General features: G+C 38.2%; 1 long non-coding RNA gene across 1 annotated transcript in view; it reads right to left on the reverse strand.

Annotated features, from left to right (window-relative positions):
* LOC104006356 (uncharacterized) overlaps positions 1-11,348 on the reverse strand; it is a 76,126-nt gene extending 64,778 nt beyond the window's left edge. Inside the window, exon 1 of the long non-coding RNA XR_680043.3 lies at positions 11,202-11,348. This is a non-coding gene — a long non-coding RNA (uncharacterized LOC104006356). The remainder of the gene's footprint in view (positions 1-11,201) is intronic.
* Between the last annotated feature and the right edge of the window lie 418 nt (positions 11,349-11,766).

The raw sequence follows: 11,766 nt of genomic DNA on the forward strand, positions 1-11,766 counted from the left end.
CCCAACAAAACCCACCTGTGTGCTAGACTTGGCCCATGGACCACTAGCTTGTAATTTCTACCACGAGAAGAGAGAATGCAGTGTTGGAGAAGATAGAGACTCTGAACTAGTCTCTGAACTAGTAAGGCAAATACACAGACAGGGGCACATGGTCAGAGATCAGGAGACTATGAACTATCTGACTCATTTGTTGCTCTAAAGGTAGGCTTAATGGTTGCTGTGAATGAAGACATCAATAGAAATAATAAGAAAGCCAGTAACAGCCTTCATATTTTAAAGGTGCTTCCCTTCTAGTCCCCACCTTGCACTGACACGTGTATGCTCAGCCATTCTTGCTTGTGCTCCTCCCCTGACTACTCCAAACACATCCAAGCATCTTCCTCCATTACCACCGGGATTCTTCACTTCTCCTCTGGTACCAAAGCCCCAAGGGGAGGATGGGCAAAGGAGAGTGGTTTAAATTGGAAAGAAAAAGAGCTTTCGATCCAATTTCATCCCCTTTCCCACCTTATCCTGACCTTAGACCTGTTGGAAGGGATGGCATTTTCCTATATTACAAAAGTAAGTTGCAGTCCACTAATATTATAGTCTCCTTGGCTCCATCTCTAACCTGGCAAGCATGGAAAAAAATGGAAGTTTACATTTTGAAAAAAAAAACTTCTAGATTAGCTCATGTTTTGTTTGGACAACGTATGACTCTGCCTGGAGATAGTATAGTAATGCAGTTCCTTTATGGTGTGGGGGGTTATTGTGACATTTCCTAAGCATAGTAGCCTCGTGGTTTCTTGGATGGTAAATGTCTAAAAGAAACTTGCAAAAAGTTGTTTTGTAAACTTAACAGAAACTTAAGATAAAAAATGTCATTTTTGGCTCTAACTGCAATAATTGCTTAGAGAGTACCACATGCGTATTTTTAAAAGGTTTCAGAAGAAAATATTTAATCATTACATGCTGAATTATATGTATAATTCCATAGTAAAAAGTGTTGTTTTCTCTTATTGTAGAATGTGGAATAAGAGAAGTGTTAATTTCTCTTCCTGAAGGTAAGTATAATTGTGGTAAACCTAAAGTAAGACTGATGGTATATATTGCCAGGAGCAAAGATATACACAATGGCTGAATGGCACTACCAGGGACCTTCAAAAGCTTTGTGCAAGAGGGGACTGCAGGTGTGCACTCACTGCTGTGCCCTTGGTGACTAGCTCAAAGTCTGGACTATGCGGAGGGCTCCCTAATCATTTTTAAAAGGAAGAAATGGGAGTTATGTGTGAGATACGTATTTTAGTTTGCATATAACTATTTTGTTACTTTACTTTTTAAAGTTTGAATTTTGCCTCAATTAGATTATTTTCTTTATTAGGTTTTTATTTTAAATATATAGTTACTATACTTCATTGTAGTAACTCAATAAATTTTTGGTGTGTCTACACAGCTTTTCCACATTGAACTAATTTGTTCTGATTTTTTCCACTTAGCTGCTAAAGTCCTTCAACGCTGTGCAGATACAGTAAGGATGTATTCTCTAGGAAACTGAAGAGACATTTTTAGTCCCCACTGCAACTTTTTCAGTCTCTCTTCTGTAGAACACTAGTATGAGTCAAGATGTTAAAGAGGTCGGCCAAAAAAGTTTATGGTGGCCAAGTAAGTTTAGGAAAGACAGCATTTTGGGACTAGACCTTTGGGAAAGTCTTTTTTTTTCCCTCCTCTAATGCAATTCAGCATTGAGAGCCTTGATATATATTAGTTTATTAAGGGCTCTGAAAAATCCTTCAATAAAATAAATCTATTTAGTTTTATTTATCCAAGCACATCCAATTTTTTTGACCATGGGATCTATTTCTAGTGGTATTAAGTGTTCCATACAAAAAGCTTAGAAAATGTTGCCCTGCCCTGTACTTATATAGTTGTGCTAATTCTTAATATATTATAAATCAAATTGAATGTACCATGAAAAAGAAATAAAACTAAAACAAATTTGGACATCACTTTCTGATACTTGTAAGGTTTTTCTTTATTTTTAGAAAATACACAATGAACTTTAAAGTGTATGAAATGTGTGCAGAGTAGTTAAATGACCTAACAGGGTTCTTTGGTTTCTAATGTATAATTTTCCAAGCCAAAAAGGACACTATGCACCTTGGAAAGTGGATAAATAGATACAGATATCCATGTTATTGACCCTTTTCATTTTGTCTGTAATACATTCAAAATTCCCAGGGCTACACCGCATTGTCTTCAGATATAATAAATTCTACTTTGAACGTGAAATGTACAACTCTCTCATATTGGCAGAAAATTGTCTCTTGACATGCTTATATGCCATAGAATCTGAAATGTTTTTGAGTTGAGAGAAAATTTGATATTGTCCATGTCAACATGGTATGGACTGTGCTTTATAAGAAACTGAAATCCAGTTTCTATTAGGTTTACATACATCGTTCCACCCTTGGGGAAAGAAATATGTATAGTAAACATATGATCAGAGCTGTTGAGAACTGACAGGTCTTATTTAATTTGTTTTAAAATCTGAAGGCATACTATATTTCTAAAGAGCCTGAGGCATCCACATTGTAAAAGTTGAGCAGCTAACCTGCAAAACAGATTAATATGTATGACTGGAATTTAGCATTCCATATTTTATTCATACTTCACTCTTCGATGTATTCTGGAAGGCTGGTAATATTATTTTAGGTCTCACTTTTTTTTCATGGAAGTGGGGATAACAGAGGGCAGGATATGGATGTGTAAGGCTGATGGTGTCCTCCACAAGAAGAAATTTAGAAAACAAAACCTTTTGACTGCATATGCTCTGGAACTGACCTACACAGCTTGGTTTCCTAAGCCTTGAAAAAAATTGAATTCAGGAAGATCAGGATCCTAATGTCTACGAAATGATGACTACATAGATAAGAAATGGCATCTACATGGACGAAGGGATAAGTATAATCAGGCACTATCACATTGATATCTTTTCTTGGTCAGTTCTGAGAAAAGCTGTTAAAAATGAATAACTGCTTGTGACATACGAACAGGAGTACATCCACCGTCAGTGTTTTACACAAAAAGAATAAATAGTGCTATAAGGGAGAGAGTTCTTTGGCTCATTCAATGCCTTTGGACATTGTTGAACATGAGTAGACCTTTGTGAAAATCCAAAATTCCATGGACAATTAAGATTCCAAGATGGTTATTCAAACTATCCAGAAAAAGCTTCCCCTGGTCAGTTCAGCAATAATTAAGTATGTATATAAAGATCTTTGGCAGAAAATCTTTATTGGATTATATTAAAATGACAGGTCTGGATAGCTAAGCCTACCCAGACTCATTGTTGCCTAGGCTGGAGTGCAATGATGTGATCTTGGCTCACTGCAACCTCTGCCTCCCAGGTTCAAGCAATTCTCCTGTCTCAGCCTCCCAAGTAGCTGGGATTACAGGCATGCTCCGCCACACCCGGCTAATTTCGTATTTTTAGTAGAGACGGGGTTTGTCCATGTTAGTCAGGCTGGTCTCGAACTCCCGACCTCAAGTGATCCGCCCGCCTCAGACTCCCAAAATACTGGGATTACAGGCGTGAGCCACCACGCCTGGCCTTGCCTCTTCCCAGTCTTTATGAGCATGAGTCTAAAGCTTTGAGAGTAACTCTTTAACAGAGAAGCCCCTCTAAGGTTTGTGACCCTTCCTGCTGAAAAGGTTACAAAGTTCCTCTCCTTAGGCTATGATATCTGTCCAGAACAGAGTATTTGGTACTTCTGGAATGACGGGGTTACAGAGAAAGCCCTGTTGCATAGAATGCTCTGTGTTTCCTGTACTGCTTCCTTTTCCTGGGAATACAGGAAGACCACATTCTCCTAAACCTCTTGCTGTGTAGTTGGGGCAATGAAACTGGCCACTGTCACATGCATGTAACGGATGTTTGCTACTTCCATATGTGGTGCTTTAAAACATCATCCCAGGGGAGCAGTGTGAATCCCTCAATTACCCACCCAGAGCTGCCCAAACTTCATTACATTTTGTGAGAGTAAGAACTAGACTTTTTTTTTGGTATTATGTCACTGGTTTGTAGGTTTATCTGTTGCAATAACTAGTATTAATTACCCTGAGTAATAAACTCAGAAAACAATCAAATAAGCTGGCAGTCAAGTACTTTCATTAAATTTTGTCCCATTAAATATTTTCATATTGGTTGATCTCATTAATAATGGGGCAAAACTGTCCACAGGCCCCTCATACACTTACCAATAGTCTAGGAATGTTGTATCACATGGAAACAAGCATTAATAGTCTGAATAAACATGTCAAAGGGTGATGGGCTGTTATTTTGTTGACCTTAATGAAAATCTTATTCACAGACATTTATTTCAGTGTGGCTTAGATTCTTTTAGTCCACTGGCCTCAGGACTTTTAAAAATGTACATTATAGGCTGAGTTCTGGGACTTCTGTCCCAGAGAAACGAGACTCTTGTGCAATTCAGGCAAGAATACTTAATTTTAAGTATTTACGGCTACTTAGTGTTTACTACCAGTGCTTTCTCAGATCTGTCTCGTGCCTCCCTATCAATCCACGTCAGCCCCACATAGAACCAAGCTACGTTACATTTCTGTTGAGTGATAGAAAAATGTAATTTGAGTCACAGAGGTATTCAAATATATGGATAATTTTCCTGCAGGATAAATAGACACTCTTGGGGACACTGGTTCCATTGCTTCCTACATTCAAAGGACACCGTTTGAATGTAGGAACCGATGGATACGTCTGTCCCGCTGATGAGGTGAGGGAGGGAGTGGGCCATGTGGAATCAGCAATGGCCTTGGGACTGGAAAGTCTGCTGCCAAGTTCTTACCTGGCAACTACTGTTATGTGACCTTAATATTTACCAGGAATAACTTAGTGTTTGAGAAAGTCAGTGTTCTGATTTGTAAAATGGGGATAATAATATCTGGCCAGCTTCCTTCACGTGATTGCTTTAAATTGTAAATAAGTTAATATATGTGAGTGTGTTTGGCAAAATGTTATACCAGCCTATTCTTATGGTTAATTTAGGATTATTAGTTAGCAGTCTTGAGCCAAAGCTGGAAAAGCACAAATGTGCATGCCATTCACTTTTTGAATAGAGACATCGTGAAGGAGCCATAAGAAGGGAGCAACTCTCACCCCATTCATCCACATTTGCTCAGTGTTTAGAGTTAAGAGGTTGAAGATCCCCCGCCTGCAGAACTTCGGCAATGGACTCCTATGGATATGCTAACGTCAGAGAATAAAACAATATTTTCGCATCTAGATTAGTTAGCGCTTTATGATTAAGAAAATAGGCAGACTTCACTGGAGGGGCTTTTAAATAGGGGGAGAAAAAGCATCTCAGATACAGACAGAAATCATATGACACAGATCATAAAATTTCTCCTGAGCTGGATTTAATTAGAAATTGCTGGAACTATTTGGCATGCAAACAGCTGCTGTCAGATCTGCACAGCATTTCCCAGCCTTGGAACAGCTGTATATAGTTTTTCTTTCTCTTTCCAACTAGACCTATGTAGAAAACCTGTTATGTTCTGGCAGGAGTTTGGAGTTATTCTCATGAGCTAATCAGATCAGCTTAGACAATACATGAAAAAGATTTGAGTGTTTTATATTTAAACAATCCTTTATCCTTATTTTGTTGAAACTTTCTCAGAATGTTTTCAGTGTGAGCTCGTGAATTTTTTTGAAGGGAAAATATTTCAAAGCACCCTGGAAGCTCTAGCAGTATTGCAGAGGGTCTGTTACACTTTGAGCTGGTACAATTTTAGTGCCGTTAAACTCATGTGAGCTGGAGGCACTCTTTAGCTCAGGCTTTTGGAATGTGCTACTAATTATAATGAGGTGAAGGGGTGAGGGATCTTTGAATTTTGTACTAAAAGGATAGACAATGCTTCTCATCTTGAACAGTCACCATGCAAATTAATTGTGGTGGTCACAAGGACGAGAAGAGGGTGAATATTTCTGTGTGGTCATCCCCACTACCAGGGGAAACATTAATTTCAAACACATGCTTCACTGGTGATTAATAGTATTATATAGCCACGCCCAAGGGAGTACAGGGTGTATGTGTGTGCGAATGTGCACACGTGTGTGCATGCGTGCATGCACACACATAAAAGCTGTTCTGAAGAGTTCATGGGACTTTAAGATCTGCTATGGGAGTGGTTCCTACTAGGAAAATTCAAATCCTTTCCCCCAAAAGCAACTCTAACAGTGGACAAAATGGTCAAAAACAACCATTTCACAGCACTCTAGAATCTGATCAAAAGCATGCAACTTACTGAGAAGGGCTTATTCATGAGAACTACTGGATCTTGGTTAAGAACAGAATGAACCTGTGGCTCTATTCCCAGGTGCTATTTCTAGCCTCCCAACTCTGTCACTGTAGTAGCTCAACCAGGGCAGGCAGAACATTCATAAAACCATCCAGCTTAACTGTTCCTGCAGAAATGGTGTCTTCATCCTTTCAGGCTGCTGTAATAGGCTAGGAGGTTTATAAACAATTTATTTATTGAGAACTTTATTTCTCATAGTTCTGGAGGCTGAGAAGATCAAGGACAAGGCACTGACAGATTCAGTGTCTTGTGAGGGCACACTTCCTGGTTCAGGGCCCTGAGGGTCCACTTATTGGCAAAGAGGTTCATTTAATTTGGAGCATTGCCAGTTAAAGGGGCAACTTGGTGGTAAGTGAACAGGAAGGGCCAGCAGCTCTGTTTGCCTGAGATTGTGAACCCATTTGGGGCAAACAGTATTCAGAAGAACAGGCAGAGAGTTGGCAGAGATTTCTAGGATGTAAGAGAGCTTTAAAGGCTTGCTAAGCTCTGCTCTATGCTGGATTCTGCAGGCCATGTACATGCACAGCAGAGATCAAAGCAGCTCATGCCACCATGACACACATCCTTGGCAGATGCATCCTGAATACAGGGGTGCAGGGTAGATGGGAGGGAGCCAATCATTGGCCCCTTCATTGAAGATTCTTCTATGCACCACTAAAAACTTTGGACTCAGCCCAACAGCAGTGAACTGTCACTTGGATTTTGAAAGAATAATTCTAGTAGCCATGTGAAATGGGGAGAAGATGAGAAACTAAAATTGTATTCCTCAAACTGTGATGCCTTGTCCTTGAATAATAAAACTGTATCAGGATCATCTAGAGAGCCTACCAAAATGCAAATTCCTGCATTCCAGTTCAGACTTACTGAATTAGAAGCATAATTCAGCAGTTCAGGGGTAGGCCCCAGAAATGGACAATTTTTACAAACATGGCAGGTGATTGTGAGGCATCCTAGGCCGGAAGGTTAAAAACCAGGGAATTGAGAGGCAGAATGTTGGTCCAGGTGATGGAGGAGTTTGAAATTAGGAAGAAAAAAAGAATTGAAGTTTTTGAGCACAGAGGAAATATCGTAGCAGTTAAGTCGTTCTAATTGTAATGTGCAAAATATTTACACCTTTTGGCAGCTGCAGCTTCCATTTTGAGTGATAAAATATCATAGCTTATTTCGATGCAATTATGAATTATATATGTACCACACTAATTCCAATTTACAGTATATGGTCACTAAATTTAAAAATAAGAAGAAATTGTAATTACTAATCGCTAACAATGTGACTATAATTTATCATACAAACAAAGGTACTTTCAGAGTTAAAAGGCAATGCTCAAGTAATTTTAATAATATGACTTTTTGAAGGATTTATGTACTGGGCTACACATTAATTTCATTATACTAGTGGACCTATACATTCACAACAATATTTTAACAAACAGAAATATACAAAGAACAAAGTAACATATAGTCATGTGAATTATATATGTTAAAGAAAACCTTCTTTAAACTACTTACCCAAAGATTTAAAATAGTCTTTGGTTATTCCTGGAATATACCATAACTCAATCAGTTTTAAAGCATTCTGTAATACCGTGTTACTGGTATTTTTCTGAATTTTTAAATTTCAATATAGTCTTATTTTTCTGTAAAATGACATGTCATCTTATTTGAGGCTATATTTTATATGACATTATACAACATTTATATGATAAATATATAAATGTTGACACAATCAATTAACATTTCTTTGTATGGCATAATATTGTTAGTTTAGAAAACTCTCTCTCTTCAGGTGTTAGGGTATTTGGTAATTCAGACAAAATTGCTAAAAGTGAGACATCAATTAAAACTTTTTTCATAGTGAAGTATGTAAATATTTAAGCCCCAATATTTTCATAAGTACTGTTTTCTTCCATGAAAACATTTTTTTTCTTAAAAGGTATTTTTACAAGACAAAACATGTCAGATAAATTTTCTGTATTATTATTTTGAATGTTTCACTATATACAGATGCTTCAAAATCATAGACCTTCTGAATTTTACTCCATTTTGATGGAGAATATATATTTATTCAACCAGAAATAGGAGCTGCATCAAAACATGAAAATTTTAAAATCAAATTATGCTGACATGCAACTACAGAGGATCAAAATTAAACCACTGCAGGTGGTGACGTCAGCAAGAAGTAGAACAGGAGGTCCAAGCCCTTGTCTCCTCATAGAAACACTGATAAAAACAATGATATTTTGGCCACAATACATGTATTTGAGCCAAAATGCCCGTATGTGAATTTCAGAATCCAATTAAGAAGTTGCATACCTCAGGTGGGCATAAAACTAAGAAAAAACACCTTAAAACGGTTAATAAGAACAGTTTCACTTCAACTGTGTCAGAGCCCTCCCCCAAGCTGGCACAGCTCATTATTGTGGAAGATTCATTCAGCCTGCAATTTCTTCCTTGAGAGAGTGAGTGAGTGAAGTGTGCTTTTGATATCCCTAGCATTTTGAGGTGTTCCCCGAGAGATTTACCCCTGTCTCCCTCACTCAGAGTGTTGAGGCAACCTTCATAGTTAGAACAGCTGGGGCACCTAACCACAGAGCAAAGGGGCAGGAGCTGTCAGCAGCCTGCATGGCATTGCAGAATTTGAAGAAGGTGCACAATCCTGAGACTTCTCCTTCAGAAGGAATGGAGAGAAGTGAAGCTTGCACTTTACCTCCCAGCACTCCAGCAGTCTGACCTAAGGCCAAGGGGCAGGCAGCTCTTAGCAGTGTGCCATACATTGCAGGATTAAGAGAGGGTACACAATGTAGAGACTTCTTCTTTAAGAGAAAGAGAGAGAGGGAAATGAAGTTTGTACCTAATGTCCATGCATTTCAGTGTACTCCCCTAGTGGTTCTCAGAAGCTGCCTAGGCTCTGTGGGAGGGAGAAAAAGCATTATGTAATGCTGAACCTTCTCTCTCAGGAAGGATGAAGAGGAGTGGAGCATGTACTTCCATGAAAAAATTTGAGAGGCTCCCAGAATCTTTAGCTAGGCTGATTGGTGCAAGTCTTTCCTTGATTAAACCAGTCTGTAAAGACTTGAAGAGGCGGCTGCTTCTTCAAATGCACAACACCAAGACAAAACTAGAAGGAACACAAAGCATCAGGGAAATATGACACTACCAAAGGAACAAAATAAATCTCATGTAACTGACCTTAAAGAAATGTAAATCTACAAATTTCCTGACAAAGGACTCAAAATATCCTAAAGAAACTCAGTGAGTTACAAGAGAACTCAGATGGATAATTAAAATCTGAAAAACGATACCTGAACAAAATTACAATATCAACAAGGAGAAATTATTAAAAAGTACCAAACAAAAATTCTGAAGCAGAAAAATACAATAACTAAATTTTAAAAATTCACTTGAGAACATCAACAGCAAATTTTATCAGAAGAAAGAATCACTGGGCTCAAAATCAGGTCATTTTAAATGACCCAGTTAGAGGAGCAAAAAGACAAAAGAATAAAACAGAGTTAAGAAAGCCTATGGAGCTTATGGAGCATAATAAAGTGAACTAATATGTGCATCATGGTGATTCCAGAAGGAGACGAGTGACAGAAAGGACCATATGAGTTATTCAAAGAAATAACAGTGAAAACTTCCTAAATCTAGGGGAGGGAAATGGAAATCCAGACTCCATGTAACCTATAGTATTCCAAACGGGATGAATTTAAAGAAGTCTACAATGATACAATGTAATCACTATATACCTATTATCCTGACAGCCATACACATTAGCATTTGCCCTAAGTTTTTATATTTTAATTAACTTAATATTTTTAATTTTATATTTTAATTAAAATGTATTTATATATATACATATGTGTATGTATATATACACACATATATATACATATATACCCACATATATATACACACATATACATATATATATATATATACACACACACATATATAGGGCAAGTGCTAATGTGTATGGGTGTCAGGATAATAGGTATATAGTGAATGCAGGGAAAGAAAGATCTATGATCACATTGTATGTAAGCTGGGTACTATTCTTAATAGCTAAGAAGAATATCCATTTTACAACTGAAAATTAAGCCATGGGCAGTGTTGAGAGCAAAGGGTAAGAAACTCAACCAAGTTTCTGCATCCAGTAAGAAGAACCTATAAGTTTTATCCTAGAGCTAATGTTGTAAATCACGGTAGAATTTTACCTCTTATTTAAAGGATAACTTTTAATATGTAACAGAATGCATTTTGATAAATGGCCACAATACTATTTCCCATCCATTTGCTCTTTTTATGTGTTTTGGAAACTCCTCCCATTGAGAGATGGTATCTCTGTTCCCTCCACTTGTATATGGGCAGACTTGCGATTGACAGCAAAAGTGACAGTATGTGACTTCCAGGTCATAAAAAATACATCTTCAGCCTGATTCTCTTGAGATTCTCTCGCTTGGAATTCTCTCTTTTGAAGCCCAGGCACGGTATTGTGAGGAGGTGCAAGGGTGCCCCATGGAGAGGCCCGTATGGAAAGGAACTCACAGCACCAACTTGCCAGCCAGGTGAGTGAGCTATTTAGGTGAAGTCATTCAGCGCCAGGTGAGCCACCTGGATAACATTGCATAGGACACTGTTGTCTCCATATTTGTCATGAAAATAAGTAAGTGATATTTTCAGCTTTTAAATTACAGGGTTGCTTCTTATGTAACAATAACGAACAGGAATAGGATGACTCTCTGTTTCTAAAGTCAAGTAATTGGCTCTATTCCTTCTTTTCCCTCTAGAAATGACATTTTCTGGCAGTTTGGTATGGTAGTTGGAAGAAAAGCAAGGGCTGTCACCTGATGGAGTATGTTTGGAATGTGTGATCCTCTTCCACTGAAGAGTGCATTGTAGGGTCTGACAGCAGAGTTCCTCTCACTCAATCATGTGAGGCCTGAGTCCAGGGATTTGGTGTCTTCCCCTTGTCCAGGGACTTGGTGTTTTCCCCTTAAGGCCTCTCCCAAAAGGTTAATACTGAAATGAAGGCCATAATCAGGTTATTAATTTAAGGCATTAAAACAGTATTTTTCAACTCTGTCACACATTTGACTCACCTGGGGAGATTTAAAAAGTGCTGATGACTGGATGCTGCTCCCATACCCAAATGATTCTTATTTAATTGGTTTTGGGTGGGGTCTGGGGGTTATGATGCTTTAAAACTTCCCCAGGTGATTATAATGTGCACCCATGTGTAAGGAGCACTTGTTTAGCACTTAAAAAGAGGATTCTACAATGAGCAAAAGAGGAAATAAGGATTAATTGATGGAGATGAAAGAAAAGTGCCTGGAGACTTTGCAGAGTAGTAGAATCCTCCATAGGCATGGAGCAGACACATCTGACAGCAATAACTTAACTGAAGCATAC

Source organism: Pan troglodytes, chromosome 4, assembly GCF_028858775.2.
Source record: "Pan troglodytes isolate AG18354 chromosome 4, NHGRI_mPanTro3-v2.0_pri, whole genome shotgun sequence".
Lineage (NCBI taxonomy): Eukaryota > Metazoa > Chordata > Mammalia > Primates > Hominidae > Pan > Pan troglodytes.